Here is an 8,403-nt window from a genome sequence, read left to right as displayed (position 1 = left end):
AGCTCAGTCCTGTACTCTATGTAACTACTCTGCATAATCAGGCCTATGGCTTTCAATACCATCCATACACCTCACAAATATACATTTCCAATTGTGGCCTTTGCCCTGAAATCCAGGTTTGTATATCCAATTTCCTACTTCACATCTCTGTGAACTATTCCCTATGTTTGTAATCCCTAATTTTTCACAGTTAGTTCCTTCTTCTTATTTAAATTTCAATTTATATAGTGTCTGTATAAATATGATCAGCTATGTATCTATTTCTTATCTGTCATCTATCATCAATCACTCAGTTTTAATTCTATGCACAACTTGTGCCAGTATATATCCTTCTATCCTTTTAAAAAAAGGTCAGTTAGGGGGTGCCTGGGTGGCTCAGTGGGTTAAGCCGCTGCCTTCAGCTCAGGTCATGATCTCAGGGTCCTGGGATCGAGCCCTGCATTGGGCTTTCTGCTCGGCAGGGAGCCTGCTTCCTCCTCTCTCTCTGCCTGCCTCTCTGCCTGCTTGTGATCTCTCTCAAATAAATAAATAAAAAATCTTTAAAAAAAAAAAAAAAGGTCAGTTAGTTAACATACAGTGTCATATTAGTTTCAGGGATACATTATAGTGATTCAGCAATTCCATACAACACCTGGTGCTCATCACAGTAAGTGACCGCCTTCATCCCCATCACTTATTTTGCCCATCTCCCCCCACCTCCCCTCTGATAATTATCAGTTTGTTCTCTATAGTGAAGAGTCTGATTCTTGGTTTGTCTCTCTCTCTCTCTCTCTCTCTCTCTCTCTTTTTTCCCCTTTGCTCATTTGTTTTGTTTCTTAAATTCCACACAGGAGTGAAATAATATGGTATTTGTCTTTCTCTAACTGATTTATGTTGCTTAGCATAATATTCTCTAGCTCCATCCATGTCATTGCAAATGGCAAGATGTCATTCTTTTCTCATGGCCGAAAAATACTCTATTCTATATAGATACCACCTCTTCTTTATCCATTCATCAGTCAAAGGACACTTGAGCTGCTATATCTTGGCTATTGTAGATAATGCTGCTCTAAGCATCAAGGTGCATGTATTCCTTTGAATTAGTATTTCTGTATTCTTTGGGTAACTACCCCACAGTGCTATTGCTGCCTCATAGGGTAGTTCTATTTTAAACTTGCCAAGAAACTTCCATACTGTTTTCCACAGTGGCTGTACCAGTTTGCATTCCCACCAGTAGTGCAGGAGAGTTCCCATTTCTCCACATCCTCACCAACACCTGTTGTTTCTTGTGTTGTTGATTTTAGCCATTCCAACAGGTGTGAGGTGGTATCTCATTGTAGTTTTGATTTGTATTTCCCTGATGGTAAGTGATGATGAACATCTTTTTTAATTTTTTTTAAATTTTTTTATAAACATGTATTTTTATCCCCAGGGGTACAGGTCTGTGAATCGCCAGGTTTACACACTTCACAGCACTCACCAAAGATGAACATCTTTTTCTATGTCTGTTGGCCATCTGTATGTCTTCATTGGATAAATGTCTGTTCATGTCTTCTGTGCATTTTTTATTAGATTATTTGATTTTGGGTTGAGTTGTGTAAGTTCTTTATATATTTTGCATATTAACTCTTTATTAGATATGCCATTTGCAAATAACTTCTCCCATTCTATAGTTTGCCTTTCAGTTTTGTTGATTGTTTCCTTTGCTGTGCAGAAGATATTTATTTTGCTGTAGATGCAATATTTTATTTTTGCTTTTGTTTCCCTTGCCTCAGGAGACATATCTAGAAAAATGTTGCTTCAGCCAATGTCAAAGAAGTTACTGCCTGTGTCCTCTTCAAGGACTTTTATGGTTTCAGGTCTCATATTTAAGTTTTTAATCCATTTTGAATTTATTTTTGTGTATAGTCTAAGTAAGTGGTCCAGTTTTATTCTTTTGAGTGTAGCTGCCCACGTTGGATATTCTTTACTGTTTTGCTGAAGATTAATTGACCATGTAGTTGTGGGTTTATTTCTGGGTTCTCTGTTCTGTTCTGCTCTGTAGACCTCTGTGTCTACTTTGTGCCACTTCCACACTCTTTTTATTATTACAGCTTTGTGATATAACTTGAAGTCCAGAATTGTGATTCATCCAGCTTTGCTTTCCTTTTTCAAGATTGCTTTGGCTATTCAGGGTTTTTTGTCATTTCATACAAATTTTAGAATTATTTGTTCTGGTTCTGTGAAAAATGGTATTTTTGATAGGGGTTGCATTAAATATGTAGATTGCTTTGGATCATGTGGACATTTTAACAATATTTGTTCTTCCAACCATGGAATATCTTTCCATTTCTTTATGTTGCATCAAATTCTTTTTTCTTTAATTAAAAAAGATTTTATTTATTTGAGGTGAGGCACATGAGAGAGCAAGAGCAGGGATAGGGACAGAGGGAGAGGGAAAGGCAGACTCTACTGAGCAAACAGCCCTGATGCAGGGCTCTATGCTAGGACCCTGAGATCATGATCTGAGCTGAAGGCAGGCACTTAACTGACAAAGCCACCCAGGTGCCCTGTCTCAAGTTCTTTCATTGGTGTTTTATAGTTTTCAGAATAGAGGTCATTTACCTCTTTGGTTAAGTTTATTCATAGGTATCTTACTATTTTTGATGTAATTGTAAAAGAGATTGCTTTCTTAATTTCTGTTTCTACTGCTTAATTATTGGTATAATGCAAGAGATTCTGTACATTGATTTTGTATCCTGCAACTCTACTGAATTTGTGTTATAGTTCTAGAAATCTTTCAGTGGAGTCTTGGATTTTGTATAGATAGTATCATGACATCTGCAAGTAGGGAAAGTTTGACTTCTTCCTTGCCAATTTGGATGACTTTTATTTCTTTTTGTTGTCTAATTGCTGTGATTAGGCCTTTCAGCATATGTTGAATAAAAGTGGTGGGAGTGGACATCTGTACCTTGTTCCTGACCTTAGGGGAAAAGTTATCGGTTTTCACTATAAAGGATGATGTTCGCTATGGGATTTTCACCTTTGGCCTTTATCATGTGGAGATATGTTCTCTCTAAACTCACTTTGTTGAGTTTTTTTTTTTTTTTTTTAAATCATGAATGGATGTTGTACTTTGTCAAATACTTTTTCTGTGTCAACTGAAATGATCATATGGTTCCTATCTTTTCTTCTTATTGATGTGATGTGTTTTTTTGATTGATTTGTGAATATTGAATCCCCTTGCAACTAAGGAATAAATCCCACTTGATCGTGGTGAATGAGGTTTTTAATGTATTGTTGGATTCTGTTTGCTGGTATTTTGTTAAATATCTTTGCATCAGTGTTCATCAGAGATATTGGCCTGTAGTTCTCTTTTTTAGTGATGTTTTTATCTGGTTTTGGTATCAGGGTAATACTGGCCTCATTGAATGAATTTGGAAGTTTCCCCTCCTCTTCTTTCTTTCGAATAGTTTGAGAAGAATAGGTATTAACTCTTCTTTAAATGTTTGGTCCTGGTCCTGGACTTTTGTTTGTTGGGAGTCTTTTGATTAGTGATTTAGTTTCTTTGCTGATTATTGGTCTGCTCAAATTTTCTATTTCTTCCTCTTTCAGTTTTTTTAGTTTATATGTTTCTAGGAATTTATCCATTTCTTCTAGGTAGTCCAGTTTGTTAGCATATAGTTTTTCATAGTAGTCTCCTATAATTATTTGTATTTCTGTGGTATTGGTTGTTATTTCTCCTCTCTCATTTGTGATTTTATTTATTTAAGTCTATTCTCTTTTTCCTGTTAAGTCTGGTTAGAGGATTATTAATAATTTTTTTTGAGTTTTTCAAAGAAGTAGATCCTGGTTTCATTGCTCTGTTGTGTTGTTGTTGTTGTTGTTTTAGTTTATATATGATTTATTTCTGTTGTCATCTTTATTTTTTTCTTCCTTTTGCTGATTTTAGGTTTTGTTTGTTGTTTATATCTTTCTTACTTGTTTACTTACTTATTGTATTTTGTTTTCTACTACTTATATGAAAATTCCCTGAGATTACAAGAGTGCCTGACAGAGTAGAAGCCTAATAAACATTTCTTAGGGACATGATTGAGATATTATCACTTATAGCTCACCATTTAGCATCCAAGTTTCTACTACTATGATATGTTGCTATTATTCCTATATTTCTCTGGATATCTACAGATTTAATATTTACAGTGTAGAGTTAAGTCCAAATGGTGTTTAAAAAGTGTTCCTATTTTTAGGCAAAAATATGAGGCCTAGCAATGGAAGGAACCAGTTGCAAATTGCATATCTAGTCTAGCATACTTGGCCCCTACATTAAGTCCCCACCCCTACCAATAATTCTCTTATTTTTGACATTTCTGTCTTAGGGACTATCTTTCCTCATGCAGTCCTGGTTTCTGTCACTTCCTCTGCCTGATGCTTCCAGTGAGGATGACAGCTTCCACCTCCTTGGTTACTCCCTTTTGAGGTTGAGTGGAGCTAAAACCCACTACCACAGTAGGAACAGTATCTATGCTTATTCTTCTTCGTAGCTGTCTTTATTTATCCTTTACTTTTGAAAGATAATTGCACTGGATGCAAAGTTTTAGGTTGATGGTTTCTCTTTTAACATTAATTTCACTGCCACTTTTGCCTTGCTTGCATGGTTTCTGACAAGAAGTCCACTGTAATTCTTACTCTTGTACCTTCTATGGGTAAGTTTTTTGTTTGTTTGTTTGTTTTTATCTCCCTTACCCCAGCTTTCTCAAAGATTTTTTCTGTATCTTTGATTTTCTGTAGTTGAATATCATATCCCTAGGTAGACATACATATGCACATATATGGTATATGTTTCCTCTCTTTTCTATCTGTCCTTCTATCATTCACTCATTCCTTCCTTCCTATCTTCCTTTCTTCCTTTTCCTTTTAATATTATTATTTAGCATGTTTGTGTTAAGCTAAACATTTTACTCCTTAATGGTAGCTTTTATCAGAATAAATAATTTAGTTGAAGATGGCTGCCTGATGAGACTTTTCAATACTGATTTGAAATGCAAATTAATACAAGCAATTACCAGATACTACACATGGTCTTAAAATGGAAGGCTTTAAATGACATTTCCCTGGCAATCTGTGAATCCCAAAGATCAGACATTCTCTTTATTCAATAAATTAAATATGCATCCAAAGCCCAGTTTGAGTTTACCATCATATAGTCATTCTTACTGTAGCCAGTTCTGAAATAAGGATGACCCTATCAGCAGTTACCTAAAGAATTATTTCCCACTTGAGAATATATATTTTGGAAAGAGAGATACCTTGTGTTTCAGGATGGGTTCTGATGGCTTCAGAGGATGAAGACCAATGTGACATTTTGGGAGATGGATTTTTTCCCCCTCAGTCTGATGTAGGAAAATAACATTTATTGAGTTTTTTTGTTTTGTTTTGCTTATATCAAATACTTTATACTCATTCTATATTCAATGAATATTTAATGAGTACTACCATGTTTTGGCCATATAGTTAATTGCTGGGGGTGCAGTGGGGATGGGACAGACTCAGTGCCTTCTCTCATTAATCATTTATTTTGGTTGGGAAAATAAAATGAATCCAGAGAATAGTAAGTACCCTGATTGGAATAGAGGATGGGTGAGTGAATGGGTAAGAAGAGGGTGCATATTAAATAGAGTAGAGCAAGTAAGGTCTTTTTGAAAGGTGACATTTGTTTGCATTGCACTGTTGGAGAACCAGCCAACAACTCATTTTCTAATTTTTACAACAATGCAAGACAAAGGTAACATTAGTTAAGCTGGTAGTGAAGAAATAAATTATTCAACTAGATTAAGTAATTTTTCTAAAGTTACATGGACTTCAGGTTATCCATTTGTCTCTAAAGCTGTTCATTGCCCATCACATCCCACAGACACTTATTCCCCAGCTGCCTCAGGCTTGGGCAGATACAAGCTCTTTGTTGATCTAATCTTGGACTTTAGACATGGAACAGAGAATTTCCTAAGAAATCTAATGTAGAGTCACCTATTTTTCAGTAAATACCTAAAAGAGAAGAAAAAGTAGCCACTTAATTTAATTACCTTTTCATAAAAAAGATATTTTAATATCAAAAGTGTTGAAGGGGTATTTTCTGAGACTAAAGGACATGAATCCAAATTAAAGAAACTAGCTTTAGGGAACACATTATTTTGTCTTTATTTTACTTATTTCACAAAGAATCACTAGAACGGCAACATAAGTGGGTCCATTTGAGAACTGATGAACTCAATGATCTTCAGGGTTGGGGCTATCTTCAACCTTGAGAATCTTAGGTTGATGTAAACCTCCTAAGCTTGATGTGTAGAGGGGCAACACAGGGAGATGATTTTCTGTGGGGATATAAACTATTAATTGAATCAGTCCAGAAAACAGTAGGTCATCATGACCTAAATATTTTCGCTTTGTCTTTTCACTTGAAATTTTTATCTATTTAAGGAAGAGGAGATGATGCATTCTCTTTCACTAAAAAGTTCAAACTCAAAGCTCATTACAAAATAATTTATAAACTATTTTCTTTATTTTTTTAAAAAGATTTTATTTATTTATTTGACAGAGATCACAAGTAGGCAGAGAAGTAGGCAGAGAAAGAGGGGGAACAAGTTCCCTGCTGAGCAGAGAGCCCGATGTGGGGCTCGTTCCCAGGACCCTGGGATCATGACCTGAGCTGAAGGCAGAGGCTTTAACCCACTGAGCAAACCAGGCTCCCCTATAAACTGTTTTCAATAGGCATTTGCTCCATTGGCTTGAATAAGTTAAGAGATTAGATTCACTGCCTTTCTTATTAATTAAAGAGTTAGAAATGACCATTTGGACTTCTTTTTTTTTTTAAAGACATTTATTCAGCATTATAATTTGACTATTACATTTAGAAATCAACAGCATACATGCAAAAAAAAATCTGCATTAAAACCCTTTATTGGAATGCTTTACACTTTTCACAGAACAGAGGCTAAAATAACCTGTTATACATTGGTCACAAATAAAGTCTTCAAGTTTTTTGCTCATGCACGCAAGTATTGTTGAAAACATATCTTCTTTGTAACAGTGAGCCCTGTCACCACTGTGCGTGACTGCGTTCACAGATCTGTTGTAGTGTATAGCTTCACTATCACTTCTCTGGCTCTCCTCTCCTGCTGAACTTTTTTCCTGGCAGTAATTAAAACCTCCTTCCACTTCCATAGCTCTTGATGCTGCTGGAACTGCCAGAGCCACCTTGGTTTCATGGTTTAACAAAGTATTGGTCTCTACCAGCACCACTGGCCAGAGCTTCTGTCCAGAATTTCTTCCTTATGGGTCCAAAATTTGAAGACTGATCGTGGTAACTACCAAAATTATAGCTTCCACCACCTCCAGAGTTTCTTCCATCATTACCAAATCTGCTATGGCCATCCCTGATACCACCATATCCACCACTACCTTGACTGCCACCAAAGCCATCTCGCCCCCTGAAGTTTCCTCTATGACCAAAGTTGTTATTCCCACCAAAATGACCTCCACAACCACCAGCAACGTTGCCAGAACAACTCTCATCACTTTACTAGATGAAGCACTAGCCATCTCTTGCTTAGATAAGGCTTTCAAAGTTTTGGCCATTCACAGTATGGTATTTTTAAATGAAATCTTGTCTACAGAGTCATGGTCATTGAATGTTATAAAAGCAAAGTCTCTCTTCTTGCCACAGCCCTGGTCAGTCATGATTTCAACCACTTTGGTTTTCCCATAGTGTTCAAAATAATCTCTCAAATGATGTTCTTCGGTGTCTTCTTTAATGCCACAAACACAGATCTTTTTCACAATTAAGTGGGTATGAGGTCTTTGAGAATCTTCTCTTGAGACAGCCCTCTTTGATTCCACAGCTCTTCCATCCACCTTACGTGGCCTTGCATTCATGGCTGCATCCACCTCATCCATAGGGAAATATGTGACAAACCCAAAGCCTCTGGAGCACTTGGTGTTTGGATCTCTCATGATCACACAGTCTATAAGCATTCCCCATTGCTCAGAATGGTTCCTCAGACTCCCATCAGTTGTTTCAAAGCTCCAACCTCTAATGAAGAGCTTCTGCAGCTGTTCAGTCTCTTTGGGAGACTCTGGTTTAGACATGACTGCAGGGGGAGGAGAGGCTTTAATGATGCCTACTTGGCTGGCAGAAAGCAACCATTTGGATTTCTATGAATAGGAATGTATGTGTGTGTATCTTTGTCATGAATATTCAAGTATTGATCAATTTATGATATTGAGATAATGTATCTTTTTCCTAACAATGAAATATAAACAAAACTAGAAAATGTAGAAGAATAAATACTATTTAAAATTCTGTGAAAACATAATGACAACTTCAGAAGAAATAATTATGCATAACAGCAGTAATAGCATCCTTCAGGCTGTTTCTATAGCATTTCA

At 36.3% G+C, this 8,403-nt stretch overlaps 1 pseudogene; it reads right to left on the bottom strand.

The window, feature by feature from the left end:
• Positions 1-7,219: 7,219 nt before the first annotated feature.
• On the bottom strand, positions 7,220-8,103 carry LOC116590200 (annotated as a pseudogene).
• Between the last annotated feature and the right edge of the window lie 300 nt (positions 8,104-8,403).

Source organism: Mustela erminea, chromosome 5 (genome assembly GCF_009829155.1).
Source record: "Mustela erminea isolate mMusErm1 chromosome 5, mMusErm1.Pri, whole genome shotgun sequence".
Taxonomy (NCBI): domain Eukaryota; kingdom Metazoa; phylum Chordata; class Mammalia; order Carnivora; family Mustelidae; genus Mustela; species Mustela erminea.
The sequence above is the reverse complement of the archived record's forward strand: the minus strand, read 5'-3'. Positions and strand labels throughout refer to the sequence as shown.